This window comes from Phasianus colchicus, chromosome 24 (genome assembly GCF_987193195.1).
Source record: "Phasianus colchicus chromosome 24, bPhaCol1.hap1.1, whole genome shotgun sequence".
Classification (NCBI taxonomy): domain Eukaryota; kingdom Metazoa; phylum Chordata; class Aves; order Galliformes; family Phasianidae; genus Phasianus; species Phasianus colchicus.
In genome coordinates this window covers 3,347,601-3,361,187 of record NC_143459.1, presented here as the reverse complement: position 1 = coordinate 3,361,187, position 13,587 = coordinate 3,347,601, and the positions used below count along the sequence as shown (strand labels likewise).

Genomic DNA, 13,587 nt, shown 5'->3' with positions numbered 1-13,587 from the left:
CTGTGCTATTCTCTTCCTAAATCTTGTATTAAAGTCTTTTAAACCATCTGCACAAAAGGACTCTCTGTGGTTTCTAGGGCATTTTCTGTTTAACTTGCATTAAAGTGTACCAAAGAGCTACAAGTGCATTAGCGGTCCTGCTCCCAAATTGCTGTTATAACCTTTGCCCTCAGTCAATCAATCTTGCTGACACCCATTAAAATGAGCTCATGGTGCTGTTTTTATGGCCGGATTAAGTGGTGTATCTGTAGCTCAGGCGGTTTGGTAAGGGCGTCACACTGCTAATGATTTCTTTATTGATCTTTAATGATTTCCTACATTAGTACAAGCAACATTAGCTTCAACAACATGCTCCGGGACAGACTGACTAAATAATTCACTGCAGCAAACTGTGATCACATAACTGAACATTCCTCTTTTGTGTTAAGAAAAGAGGGAGGGAGCTGCGTAATTATATCCTCTGATATAATGGAGAAAGTTGTGTCCTCCCCCCAGATTTCTCCCTACCTCCCAATCCCTGTGCTGCTGAACAAACTGTCCCATAAGGGGTTGGGGATATGCCCCAAATTACTCATTGGGAGAAGCATTCAGTGGCGTGGGTCAAATTCTCCATGGGTGTTGGTGCAAAGCCAGATGAGGCTGGGCATGCCACAGTCTTCATTAGCGTAACTGTTTGCAAACCACAGCTCTTGACCTGCAAATAGAAATGATTCCTTCATTAATGGAGATGTCAACAGCGGGGAACCTGTGGTTTCTAATGACACAGCCATTATCATCAATAGTACAAACTATTAGGAAAACAGAAAATTGTGGCCTTCTTCCCTCTGTCCTGACTTAATGCAGGAGTGTTCGCCTTGAAATCAAATGTGACACTTTGAGGTCCTGAAGAGCAGCTCCTTCCTATAGAGACATTGTGTTAAACCTCATCATGACTTACCTCAGTTGACAATGAAAGCCTTGGTTGATGTTATCACCAGCACTTCAATGATGGGAATGGCTTCAGGACAGCACCTGTAGATGTCACAGCATGGAGGTCCCAAAGGGCAAGGCTAGAAGAACATGGGATGCTCAGTGTGATGGCCAATGTGGACGTCCATCCCTGGAGGTGCCCAAGGCCATGGATGAGGCCCTGGGCAGCCTGAGCTGGAGGGAGGCACCGAGCCCATGGCAGGGCTTGGAACTGGATGGTTCTGAAGGTCTCCTCCAAACTCAGCCATTCTGTGATCCTATGAACACAGGCTGCTTTGGGTTGTTCTGTTCCTAACAAGGCGTTTCACAACGCTCCCATCCCAATTGCCCTCCTCTATCCTCCCACCAGATGGGGGGCACTGCCTGCAGACCACAGCACTCCTGGTCTTTCAGGGGATGTTTCCACGTGTTCTCAAACACACGGCCGGCACCGGGTGCCAGGGAAGCGATGCAGGAGGAGGAGGAGCATCGCCTCTTGTGCCCTCCCCGCAGCATTGCTCGGCTGCTGAGCCCGCAGCCCAGAGTTCCACTGGCTGAGCTCAGTGCCAAGGGAAAATGTGCCAGAAAAAGGGTTATTTTTTGAAGCCCTGGCACAGATGGGCTCGCTAAGCAAATGAGGCCGCTCGGACGAGTCCAAATTAGAAGCCAGAAAAGACAGACCACGGCCCTAAACAAATAAACAAACTAAAGCAAGAGCTCATTTGCATCCCTCAGCCCTCAAACAAACCGCAGAGGATATTCTCGGCAAAAACGCAGCGGCAGCGTCTGACACCTGGCCCAAACCGTGCTGTCAGCAGCACAAAATGCTGTGCCAGCCCCGTGCCCCACGCACCGCCCTCCTCCAGCAGCCTCCAGGTCCGTCGTCCCCCTCCCTCCCCCATCCCTCCTGTCCCGATGCCGCAGAGCAGAGCGTGTGCTCGCCGCCCTAATTATTTCCAGGAGCCAAATACCGCCGCCGCAGCGCTCAGATCGCGGCGTGCCAACGGCTGAGTCGGCAGAACGGGAGTTTGCACAGAGCTGCGGGGGGAGCGGAGGAGCTCAGGTGAGAGGCTGAGCATCTTTGCGACGGCTCGGAAAGGAAAGGAGCTGTCTGGCCCCGTGGTCACGGGCAAAAGTGGGAAAAGTGAAGGAGAAAGCCTCAGCTGTGGCTGACAAGAAGCTAACAAAAAAAAACCAAAACCTGCTCGTTGTAATTTTCGGGGTGATTTTGGGTTTTGTTTGACGGCTGTCCCTGAGTGGTTGAGGGTGAGGGGTGGCAATGCTGCAAGTGAGCATCTCTCAGGGAGAGAAAGCGTGTTTTCTACCAGGAAGGAATAGATCAAAAGGGGAGAAAAGGTGCAGACAAAACCACAGTGAAACAGAGGGTGGGATGGTGGAGGCTCAGAACTAATCCTGTGCTCTTTGTGGGAAAACTGCCTCAGATTCCAAAGGGGAATTGATACAAGGAGCTCAGGGCAGACTCAATCCCTGGGTCTCAGTTTCCTGTGGTTCACGATTCCATAAAACACACTGCTGGCAAACTCTGCTCTGGTTAACTGATCAGTAGGAAAGGTGTAAAGGACGTCCTTACAGGATACAGCCAACAGGTTAAGACCTCAGCTGGTAGAAGTTGGTGTAACCCCTTGAAATCAAGAAAGTGGTGTCGCATTCAGCCAACTGAAGCCCTGCACTGACCCACGCATATGGGGCAGCACTTTGTGAGCACCCACAGCAGTGGGGTGGCCGTGTCCCCAAGAGACAAAGCTGAAGGTGGGAGGAAACACCATGTCCTCACGGGGGGGGAGAATAAAGAGGGAAATCACATCTAATCACTTAAGCAAACAGAGAGGTGGAGAGAGAATCCCCTTGGAGGAGCAGTTCTGAGTGCAGGATGCTGTCCTGCCCAGCGTGGGAGTCCCTCTCACACCGGCCAACAGAAACCCAACGCCACTGTTTCCAGGCACCAGGACTGCCTCATCAGGGTGACCACGGTACCCCGACCGTGCTTCCCATTTGGCTGCAGAGCCTCTTGCTGCCCGTGGCCGGTGGCTCCGATGGCAAAGCCACAAATGGTCCCGTCTCCAACCCCCTTAATGCCTATTGATCAGCGGAAGGCGCTGCCCCACGGGCCGCATCGGCGGTTGGGGACATCGATCGCCGTCACAGCGCAGCAGCAGCCGAGGCCACCCGGGGTGGCACAGAGAGCACAACCCCGGCACCGCACCACGGGGGAAAGCCCGGTGCCTCCGCGTGTCCCGGTGCCACCCTGGGGCGAGGAAGGGGGGAAAAAGGGGGAGGGTGACACCATCTGCCGCACCCAGAGGTGCTCAGCTCACCCACAGACCCACCCGCAGCCCTCAGGACCACCCCAGCCCCACGGCAGCTCTCGGGTGAGGCCGAAGGGACTCGTCCCCAGCGGTGCGGAGCGACGTGATGGGGATATGGGGATGTCCGTCCCGTGGGTCGCACCCAGCTCCCACCCCGCACCCCGCTTTGCAGCGCGGGGCTTTGTCTCCCTCTAGCGCACGGAGCTCCGAAGCGGCTCCGAAGCGGCCGCAGGTGTCCGTGTGCCGTGGGTGTCCGTGTCCTGCGAGTGTCCCTGTCCTGTGAACGTCCGGGTGTTGTGGGTGCCCATGCGCCATGGACGTCCCTGTTCCATGGGCGTCCCTGTCCTATGGATGTCCGTATCCCAAAGGTGTCCCTGTCCCATGGGTGCCCGTGTCCCATAGATGCTGTGTGCAATGGGTGTCCTTGTCCCATGGACATCCCTGTCCCATGGGTGTCCTTGTCCAATGGGTGTCCTTGTCCCATGGACATCCCTGTTCCATGGGTGTCCCTGTCCTATGGATGTCCGTATCCCAAGGGTGTCCCTGTCCCATGGGTGCCCATGTCCCATGGGTGTTCCTGTCCCAAGGGTGCCCGTGTCCCATGGGTGTCCTTGTCCAATGGGTGTCCTTGTCCTATGGATGTCTGTATCCCAAGGGTGTCCTTGTCCCATAGGTGCTGGTCTCCCATGGGTGTCCTTTCCCAATGGGTGTCCTCGCCCAATGGGTGTCCCCGTCCCATGGGTGTCCTCGCCCAATGGGCGTCCCTGTCCCATGGGTGTCCCTGTCCTATGATGTCCGTATCCCATAGGTGCCTGTGTCCCATGGGTGTCCTTGTCCCACGGCTGTCCCCATCCCACGGGTGTCCATGTCCGGACTGCACCCCAAAAGCAAAGCTCAGAGGAGAGCACCTGCCACACAGCAGAGCTTCATCCTGTCCCCACACCTTCTGTATTGACTTTCCCAGTTTGTTCTGTTAAACAAATATTCTGGCAGGGGTGTAGGGTGAGTTATTATCTCGCATTACAATATCCTGTCCGCTGATATATCTATTATTCATTTATTTTCCTATTATTCATTTATTCGCCGGGCGTTCAGAGGCAATCAAAAAGGCACTCTTGGTCATTTTGCTATAAAAGCATTTTTGATCCTCTTCTCTGCCAACTCAAACTTGTCTCTCTCTCGCTTAAAATACATTAATGACCCATTACAGGGGTGGGATCTGATGCCCTGCTTATATATAGGAACGTCTTTGGAGATTTTGAGATTGATATAAATAAAGCGGGGCTTGTTGTTAATGTGCTCATTAAGCAAGCAGTGGGCCGGGATGAGGAACACTACATTTTCCACTCCAGATTCCCCAGGGCCTCTCCCATCGTAGATGGTGATGTCTAAAACCAAGTGACACGTCGGGCATTCATCTGTGCATTTACCCTCCTTGGTTTCTGGGCTCTCGCACCCTGACCTTCCCTGGGGGAGATGTCACTGCCCTACAGGGTGCAGAGCAGCACCAGCACCTCTGTCCTGCACCCTTGAGCTGTTAGCAGCCAGTGTCACACTTGGGGACACCCAGGGGCTTTGGGTGCCTTTGTAGCCACGTTTCCCAGCAGCTAACAGGATGCTTGCCGTGAATGATGGGATGTGGAACAGCACTGCCTGCCACCCAGCAGCTCTCAGCTGTGAGGTGTCTCATTTCTGTTCTCCTGCCCGTGACACTGTGGCCATTCCCAGCAGCGGTCACCCCCTGAGGTGGCCTTTCCCCACTTCTCCCTTTGTTCCCAGCCTGGGACATGGTTCTCCAGCCCTGCAGACTCTGTGACCCCATGGCTTCCCCATCCCAACTGCTCCTTTTGACACACAACAAGAGCACCCCGCCCCCTGCAAAGGGTTTCTCACCCCCGTTGTGCAGAACTGGTCCCAAGCATCACCCGCCGCACAGTCACCCTTGGGGTTCCACTTTGAGATGGAGCCAGACGAGGTGGTTTGCTGGTGTCCTACTTCTTCTTTAAGGTCTTGACTCTTCTCCCACTTCCATAAGTGATGTCTTTCCCCATACAACCTCTACTCCCAGGGACAGTGGGTTCAGCAAGCACCCGGACCCACAGCCAGCCCTTCCAGGAAAGCATCTCACCCTCCCCCCCCCATAACCCTCAAAATTCCCCCACCTTGGAGAGAAGAAAGAAGCAAGAAAAAGGGGGCTTGGATGGAGATCTCCCACCTCTTCCCAAGGGTTCTGGGTCAGACATCCACCCTCCAATTTCCACCTCCATGCTCCCATGCCAACTGCAGACCCCAAACACCCAACGCCTCCATGGCCCCAGGGCTGCAGCAAACCCTGTGATGGGCACAAAGCCCACAGTCAGAAGTTGTTAATTATTACATCAGTGACAAACATTATAATAAATAGAAAAAAAAGGAAAATAACTCGACAACCCCCCCAACCCCAAACTAATTGCACCAGCATTACAGAAAGGAAAAAAAGCAAAGTTATTACTGGCTGCGAACATTCAGGCTCCTGAGCAAAGCCTTTCATAGGTAATTTCTGCTGTAATTAACATCTCTGGGGTTAATGGATCCAAGTTTCAGGGGATAAAGGGACGCATTGTTAGCAGCCCATGCTCCTGGCTGCGTCCTGGCCAGGCTGGGGGTGCCGTGACCAGGAACTCACAGCTTTCATCTGCCATTAGTGTCAGAACAGCTGTTATAGCCCGGAAATTAAAACTATTCACTGTAGTAAAGTTTTAATGTCCATGGTTTTATTTGACATCCCGTGACTTATGGGCTGGATTGGATCCCCCTGCTCTGATCTGGTGGATTTATGGGCTTGGAAAAGGCACCGAGCCACTCTTTCAGTGCCGCAGCAGCCAATGCTACAGGCGGGGGGACGTTGCTGCAAAGAGATGGAAATCCACTATGCTTCTCAGCCCAGCCTCCAACTGCCCCACATATCTTCCTGCATCCTAACCCTTAAGGTTGATGGCACTTTGCACTGTGTTTCTCCCAGCACAGGGACGAGGAGCTGCATGCTGGCAAAGAGGAATGTTGCAGCAGTCGCGCCCTGCATCGCAGCAGGCGAAGGAACGCTTCACAGATGGATTTTGCATCCATCCTTGTGGCTCCTAGAATATCTTCATAAGCCACAATGTGCCCTTAATCCCACAACAAAATCAAGTCAAAGAGCAATTAATATTCTGATACCTGTGGCTAGCTGAAGTGATATAGAGCTGAAGATTTCTTTTTCCATTTCACTCCAACTGTGGTTTTGTTTTTTTCCAGCCGTTCTCTGGTCAGTGGTTTTAGGGGCACCAAGGTTCACTTTTGTGGGTAACCTCCACTGTTAGCTGTTGATTTAATTAACTCAGGCTCCTCTGCTTTCTTGACCATACCAACCCCAGCAGGGCTGGATTTCAAGCACAAGCCTGGAGTATTTCTGCTTGGCAAAAATGAGGGGTTCTGGGGAAAGCACAGGGTCAATTTTGAAGCCAGATGGACAAAAAAATAAAAAGACAATGCTGAATAACCAGACTGCATGGCACAGGGAAGGGCAACAAGGAGCAGCCCACAGCTGAACGGCTCTGCAGATGCTGCAGGTCTCGGCACAGCAGGGTCCTCTGGACCCCTACCCCAGGATGGCAATATTGCTTAGCCCCAGGTGTGATCAGCAGCAGCTCTTCGTGCCTGGTTTATTCTGAGGCTGAGTGTAAATGAAACGGTTAATGGCCAAAACTCAAGGCACAACCATGGGCCCCCTCCAGGACACAGCACCAAACGGAGCTCCTGCTGCCTGCAGGGATCTGACTTGCACACACACAGCCCAAAAGATAAGAGTTGCTGTGCAGGCCAGGTCTAGAGATGACCCAGACACCAGGGATGGGAACCACGTTGCCCCAGAGCAGCCCAAAGCTGCATCCCCGTTGGCAGCACCTACAAGACCATGCCCAGGTGGGTTGTAGACAAGCCAAACCCTCTGGGTTAGGGCAACGGGCAGAAAACAGCTACCTGCTGCCCCAACAGAACTGATCAACAAGGTCATTCACCTGGACACACGTGAGAAACACAGCCCAAGAAACCCAAGCAAAACCTGGGGATGTCCTTCACCACCTGCTGAACTCCCCTGACCTTCATTGGCAGCTGAAGCCCCATCCGAGTGATTGGTCCAGGCAGGTGCTGCCTTGTTTTTAGCAACATCATTGAAATTTAAATTGATTTGTTATTTATCCATCTGACAACAAAGAGAGAAAAAAAGTCATAATTCTGTGCGCTGGGGAGATTGGGTTCCTGTATCACTGTCAGCTACATTAACTTACTTCCTGGATGTAAATTCAATTAGGGCAGCATTCCCTAGCATTAATAAATCAATACCAATGCCATTTCGATATATTTTGAATGTCTTTCATTATATATTTCAGGGCAGGGATTAGTGCTGAATTAGAAGTTAATGGGACGTGACAAGCGAATCAAGTTGGGTAAGTAAAACCTTAGAGCTGTTAGCAATAATTGCTTCATGATGCAAAAGGTTGATTTGGTGAAACAATGAGTTGTTGAACTTCTCTTGTTGGGGATAATCCCAGCCAGGGGGACTCTCTCTTTGTGATGGGGAAGAGAATCATAGAATCATTACGGTTGGAAGGACCTCTAAGATCAGCCATCCAACCATCACCCTGTGCCTGTGACCGTATCCCTCAGTGCCACATCCACCCTTTCCTAGCAAACTGATGAGCAGTTAAACATGACCAGAAAGTCACTACTGGGGTTTGCACTGGGATAATGTGACAGCATCCTTGGTATTGGCATCTTACAGTTGGATATCAAAGGATAAAACCCAGATTTAACTGGGCATAATCTGATGCTCATAGATAACCCAGCCCTGATTTTGGTTGTGTTTCTCTGGGCAATAATCCCATAAGATCTCTGCATCCCCTTCTGGCTGCACATGAGCCAGCTGCCTCTCAAATTGATCAGGACAGTGCTGATTGCAGATTAAGTGACTGGCTATCAGCGACCTGAATCCTGCCCATCAATCACTCAGTTCGGCCCTTTGCAAAACATTAGTGAAGCCATTCATCAGAGTGACTCTCCCAGACTATAAACCAGGCACCTCACAAAATAGAGCGTGCGACTGTTAAAGGTCTTAAAAGCATTTTCCCGTGATGAGTGGCCTGAAGGGAGCCATTCCTGCTGCATCTGGGGATGAATAAAGATGGAAAATAACAGTACGTCAATGGTGGTGCAACTTCGCTGTCTGCATCCTTCAAGAATTCAGGTTGCCTGGGGCTTTGAAACAGGTGTGGCACAAGAAGCCCATGGATTTTGATGTGTCAGAAGCAGAACAATTTAGACTGTGATTTCCCCTGAGCCATCACCACCGAGTTTGTCACTGCTGTGTCCCTTAAGAGCCAGTTTCCTTTGAGTGTTTCCTTTGCCAGGCAAGCGAGCCCCAAGTTGCATTATGCTGTACATAAAAGTCAGAATGTACCATTAAGAGCCATTCAGAGCCAGGGTTGCCCTTTGAAACCAGGTGTTTCCACTTTCAGGGGCACCGTGAGCTGCGAGAATGGGATGTTTATATGGATTTTCCATAGTTGGCTTGGAACAAAAAAAAAAAAAACCAACCCACACATTGCCCACTAAAGCATAGCCCTGAGAAAACAGGTACAGCTTCATCCTTTTGCAATTCATTAGGTCCTTCCTCTTCCAGCAGGCAGGTGCTGATCGACCCCATGGGTTGGATGAGGGAAAGAGGCATAAAATGACAGCACGCTTTTGATCAAAACCATTTAGCCCGGACCAAAAAAAAAACCAAAAAACAAGTAGCTCTTTTTCTTAGTGGACTCCAAAGCCTCATAAAAGGGTGCTGAAAGCTGCATGACCTTATAAAGCTCAGCCTGCAGTGTGCTCGGACCCAAGTCTGGAGGCAGGATCCAGCCCTTCCACCCAGCACTGTTTCCAAAATGCCCCCATGGGGGTTTGGCTGCTCCAAAAGTCCTTTTCTCTGTCAGAGCTCTGCGAAAAGCCAGAGACGTTTTGGCCACATCTGTGGCTTTCCAAATTAAACGGGGCCTTTTCTGCCCACTTCTGAGCGACTATCGTGCAGATTTATAACTCCTGGAGGGCCTGGAAAGTCAGCTATAGTAGGCTTGGATTTAACTTGGCCATGGAGACTTAAAATTAAGAAAACACGTTTATTAACACAAGCATCGATGAGGATTTTTCCACCTTGGTCACAGGCAGCACTCTCTCCTGGACAGACTCCTTTCATCAGTTCATAAAATCATAGAATCATAGAATGGCCTGGGTTGCAAAGGAGCACAATGCTCATCCAGTTCCAACCCCCTGCTGTGTGCAGGGTCACCAACCAGCTGCCCAGGCTGCCCAGAGCCACATCCAGCCTGGCTTTGAATGCCTGCAGGGATGGAGCATCCACAGCCTCCTTGGGTGCCTCACCACCCTGTGAGTGAAATGTAGCAGCTAAACCTGGACAAAGCACACCTAAAATGGGATGCTGGCACTGCATCCCAAGCACCCAGCAGGGAAAGCCTTGCTTATCCACACTTGCATTGCACAGCCATCGCATGCATGAATGGGTTTTGCTCACCCCAAACTTCCCTGGCTGCTTGCACCTGTCCAACCATGGCTTCCTCTCAAAGGTTTCTTTTACTCCACCTGGGATGAGCTTGCTCAGCTCCTTGCAGCTCTCCCTGGATGTGCTGAAGGGATTTGTGCTGCACCAACTCTTGAATCTCGTTTTTCAGGCTCCCCCAAACCTTGCACATCCCCAAAATGAGTGAAGCAGCCCCACAGCTCAGCAGCACACCTGCCTGCTTCCCCCACCTTCGTGCCCGCTGGGATGCTGACAGCAGCCACGATCAGTGCTGGTTTCCAGCAACTTCCCCATCTTGCCCTGCAGAAGAAGAAGAAGAATCAAGAATTGCTTTCCCCAGATGCATTGCACAACCTTTAAAAAAGCAGAAGCCTCACTTGCAGAGAAATCTGCTCTGGGCAGCCCAGACAAACCCCAAACCTCTTTGCCCACAGTCTTGAGCAATAGCTTATCCCAGCCGTGATGGAGATCCTCTCTCCCCATCCTTCATCCTACAGAAACAGCCCCATGCTGCTGGCCAGCTCCTAGCACAGAGAATGAAGGAGATGGAGAACTGGAAAGCTCCAAGACCCCACATCTGCATAATAGGTGTTTGATTTTTCCTACTTTTAAGCAATCAGAGATGTAAAGTCAACAGCCCAGGCTGCCGCAACCCAGGGCTGATGAAAACTCCCATCTATGTATGTGAAAATTGGACAATTTGGGTGACCCAAAGGAGGAAAAAAAAAAAAAAAGAAGAAAAAAAAAGAAAATGTTTCAACATTCCAGAAATAACACAGGCAGTTCCTGAATTACCACTGCATTAATGGAGACTGTTCCACTGGCAAGCCATCGAAATCTACCGTAATCCCACAAAAATCGATGCAGCCATAGCACTGCCAGCCTGGAATTATTTATGCAGCTCTTTGGGCTCCTGAGCAGCGTTTCTTCCAGGAGGCTGAGATGCAGCAAAGATGGGGGTAGCGTTGCAAATAAGCACAGCTCCATTGCCACGGAACCGCCAGGAGCTCAGGAACACAGGGGGACCTTGGTGCCCCATCCCCGGAGACACTCAAGGTGGGGGGATGGGGATCTGAGCGCTGATGGAGCTGCGGGTGTCCTTGTGCATGGCAGCAGAGTGGGACCAGGCAGCTTTTAAGGACTCCTTCCCATACAAACCATTCTATGAACAAGTGCGGGCTGAGGAGCACTGCTGGATCAAAAGCAATCAGACGTGGGAATGAGCAAACCAGAAAACCATGCACACCCCACGTTAAGGGCCATCGGACCAGCACTTCTCCTTTTCCACCCCAAGCAAAGCTCTTGTTTCCCTCCCTGGAGAAATTCTTGAGGCTCCTTTTCACCAGGAGCCCATCAGAAAGAGAGCAGGACTCATTCCATGAACATCTCCCCCTACTTCTTCCCTTTACTTCAGACATGACCTTTTGATTTCTCGGGTAGAGTGTAAATTACATGTCGCCAGCATAAAATATTAAATCCAATTTATATTTAATTATTGATGTTATTATGTATTCCATAGTAATGGCAGCAGGAAAAAAAAAAAAAAATCCACACCACCATTAAATAGCTTGGTTGCATTAGCAGCTTCTTGAGGTTAGAGATCTTCCTCCGTTCCTTCTTAACGGTAAGATTGATGGCTATGGGGAAGTTTGTAAATAGTCTTCCAGAAATATTTTATCTGATTATTGTACCTATAAAAGGGAGCAGGGAGGGGGAGAAGGGGACTTTTTAAACCACTACTAATTATTTGTTCAGATAAAGGGCAAACAGCTCGGCGAGCTGCAGGCAGCTAATGCTCTCCAGCAACCCCACTGGAGGTCGGTGGCTCCAATCGCCCCCGTAGGCAGAGATGGGGCTGGGGAAACCAGCCTGGGTTAAAGAAAAAAAAGGCGGTGGAGAACCACAGTGGTTTTTTTCCAGCTGAGATTTAACCAGTGTGTTAAACTGGAGTTCGACATTTTTACTAAAATATTAATTGATGATGTTTCGACTTGATTAAACTAATTTTCTCCCCATATATATTTAATGCCACGGCGACCGAAGGTGCACAGAGCTTTGTTGTGTAGGTTTGGCTCCTCTTGACCTCACGTGGGATGGAAGGGATTTGTGGACACAGAGCACGTCCCACCGCCACGGATGGATCACTTTCTGTGCCACAGCAAGGGCTGATCCTCTCCGAGGAGCTCAGATCGAAGCACTGAAGACATCACGTCTTCATGTCTACGTTGCAGAGATGTGGGTTTGAAGGGTGGACTATTGGGTGGATAAGGGTGGAATTGGGTGGATGGTTGTGGCCAGAGGGTTGTGGTCAATGGCTCAGCATCCAAACAGAGGTGGTCACAAGTTGTGTCCCCCAGAGGTCCACTTCAGTGACTTTATCAGTGACACAGATGATGGGATGGAGGGTCCCCGCAGCAAGTCTGCAGATGGCACCAGGCTGAGTGGTGCAGCTGACACCACAGAAGGGAGGGATGCCATGCAGGGGGACCTGGATAGGCTGAGAAGTGGATGCTGGCACTGCTGGTGCCCCATCCTTGGAGGTGATTTATGGGGCCCTGACCTGGTGGGGGCACCCAGCCCATAGTCGAGGGGGGACAGGGGGACTGTGAGGTCCCTTCCATGTAACTTCCAGGTACCACGGAGCTGAGCTCCTCTTTCAGAGCCTTTCCCTCCCACTGGAGGGGTGGGCCCTGCACTGCACAATGAAAAGAACATCACCTCCCTTCCTTGATAGACTAGATGGAGAGAATCCGAGCCAAGAAATGGAAAGAGAAAAAACTAATCTGGTGGCTGGCAGCAGTGTCACCACGCTGGTGACAACCTTTGGGAGCAGCCAAGCTATGGAAGCAGCAGGGGAAGATCCTCCTGCCCAAGTATGGCACAGAGTGGAGCCCACAGGACTCAGCACTGCTCTCCAGCCCCCACCAACACCCTGCCAGCACCAAAACCAGCCAAGGGTTTGGAGTTTAAAGGAATGCAAGGAAAGGGAAAGAGACCCATGGGGATCACAGGAGAGCAGACGAGCAAACGGAGCAGGAACGTGCAGAAAGCTGAACTGCTGCTGCATCAAAAATGGGGAGGTTTGGTGAACCTGCACCCAGCCTGCTTCCAGCAGCCAAGGGAGCCTCCTTCCTTGATATCTCCCCCCACACACATTTGGACAACTGACAGAGCAGCTCAGCCCCGCATGCTGTCAGCAGATGGGTGCAGCTTCAGGGAGAGCTCCTCCATTAAACCTGCACTCGTAGGGACATCAAAATGCTCTGCAAGTTCCATTCCGTTTCCTGAAGTGTCATCTTAAAAGTCAGAACTGTCAAACGCTTTGTGTCAGTGCTTCAAAATAAAGCACTCTCGTTTGCTGATGGGAAGGATTTTTTTATTATTATTTATGTAGTTTTTTTGTGCTTAGAAATGTCCCTTGGCTGCCTCTTCAAGCCGTCCACAAGTCTTTTACAGACATTCCAGAAGAGAAAAAGTCAATTTTCTTTTCTTAATTGGGTTAGTGAGGAGCTTTGTGGGTATTTCCAGGGAGGGAAACGCAAGGACTCCACCCCATCCCCAGCAGGACAAGGACCAACACGATGCTGCCAGCCCAGGGACCACAGAGGATGACCCCATTCCCCCCCCCCCAGAGCCCGAGCAGCAGGACAGCCCATGGCAGCTCCAATTTTACCCTTCTGCTGCATTCCAGCCCTCAACTTTCCCAGGGCTCAG

The 13,587-nt window shown here is 51.1% G+C and overlaps 1 long non-coding RNA gene across 1 annotated transcript; it reads left to right on the top strand.

Moving 5' to 3' along the window:
* Positions 1-1,759: 1,759 nt before the first annotated feature.
* LOC149915128 (uncharacterized) lies at positions 1,760-13,224 on the top strand. Its single transcript, XR_016459717.1, has 3 exons — positions 1,760-2,011; positions 7,682-7,738; positions 11,917-13,224. It is a non-coding gene; the product is annotated as an uncharacterized LOC149915128 (long non-coding RNA).
* Positions 13,225-13,587: the final 363 nt, after the last annotated feature.